Here is a 1,602-nt window from a genome sequence, read left to right on the forward strand (position 1 = left end):
TCTGAGCTTGAATATATTAAGTACCTGTTACAGATAATCTCTGCAGGGGATCTGGTGCTGGTGTTTTGTTGCGATCGAGGCTCCTAACTGGGAATACATATGGGCTAGATGGTAGGTGAGAAGTAGACTATCTGCTCATCGTCTGTTGTCGCTGTTGGAAGAGGTCCACCTTACTGAGTATCGGTGGAACCATCGACTCAAAGGATGGGGCTGGGAAAGTATTTTGCTTGCTACGTATAAAAGAACCAAGAAGCTGCTTTTCTTATTATGAAAATGTCAGTCCAACCCAGGTTTACAGAAAATGATCTTGCAGGAATACCTCTGTGAATGTAGGTAGGCATTTAGCTGCTGTCACTCGGGGCTGCCAGACACCCCAACAGGTCACTGGCAGGGGCTCAGGGTTTTAATTCCTTCTCCAGATGATCCCCTTCCCTCACCGCTGACCTGGGGTGTCTTGGGCGATGGGTGCTCTGGGTGCTGCGGGCCGATTGTGTGAAATCCATCATCAGTCACGACTGTCCGTGGCGCGCTCCTCGCCCCAAACCCAACACGCTGGAGCTGACAGCTCTGGGTAGCTGCTGCTGGTCAGGTTTTGAGACGGAGCATCTCGTGCTCCATCACTCAAATGGCTGCAAGTTTCTTCTCGTTTGTCCAGCTGGGTCCATACGGGCGGCACAGAACCCGTCGCCCCGCAATCCCACTTTTCATCTTGATAACTCCGAGTTTTTCCAAAGGTTGGCTGCTCCGGGTTACTAATCGTCTCTGAGGTAAGGTGCAAGATGCGTGGGAACCGCCTCAGCACCCTGCCCTTGCCGTGGCGTGGCTCTGGCTACGGGCTGAGCCGTGAAAGGGCTGGGGCTGGGAAATAACTCCCTGGGAGCCGAGGGGGCAAAATGCAATTACCTGGGCTGTAATTTGACCAGAAGCTGCTGGTCCAGCCTAATACCTCTGTGAAAGCCTGCAGCTGTCTAAGAGCGGCTGAAAAGAGAACAAAAGAGGGAGATGAAAATGGAGGGGGAAGGACTGGCACGTTGTTGGTGAAAGACAATCGTTTAATTGAAGAAGAAAAGCTTGAGAGAACTAAACGGAACTTTGCGGTCACCTTCCTTGCAGCGAAACGACTTAGCAGCAGCATTTAAAACCGGAGCCAGCTACCAGAGCTGCCCCGTTTCTGCCTTTTTATCAAACGAAGTTTTTTTTTTTTTTTTTAATTGACCTAGTGCGGGGGTGAGCAGCAGTTTCAGTCGGCAGCACGCGAGGCGACTTTTTTAGGGAGAGAGAAAAAAACAAACCCAAACTTTCTTCGTCGGGAAGAGCACCCTTGCGCCCTTCCCCGGAGCCCCCGCTGCCCCTCAGAGGCAGAAACACCGGCCCGCGCTCCCGGCGGCGGCCTCACCCCCACCCGTGAGGGGGGTGGACGGGGGGGGGAGCACCGGGACCCCCACCCCCGGCGGGGGGTGGGGGGGGTGTCAGACGGCTTCTAGCTTTTCCGTGGTGGGGAAATTAGTTTGGGTCGTAGCGCCCGACGGGCACCGCGGGGCTCAGGGAAGCGGCGGCGGCGCTGCACCCCCCCCTCCCCTCACTGACATCCCCCCCCTCACA

The sequence above is a fragment of the Haliaeetus leucocephalus genome, unplaced genomic scaffold (genome assembly GCF_000737465.1).
Source record: "Haliaeetus leucocephalus isolate CR32 unplaced genomic scaffold, Haliaeetus_leucocephalus-4.0 Scaffold351, whole genome shotgun sequence".
NCBI classification, from domain to species: domain Eukaryota; kingdom Metazoa; phylum Chordata; class Aves; order Accipitriformes; family Accipitridae; genus Haliaeetus; species Haliaeetus leucocephalus.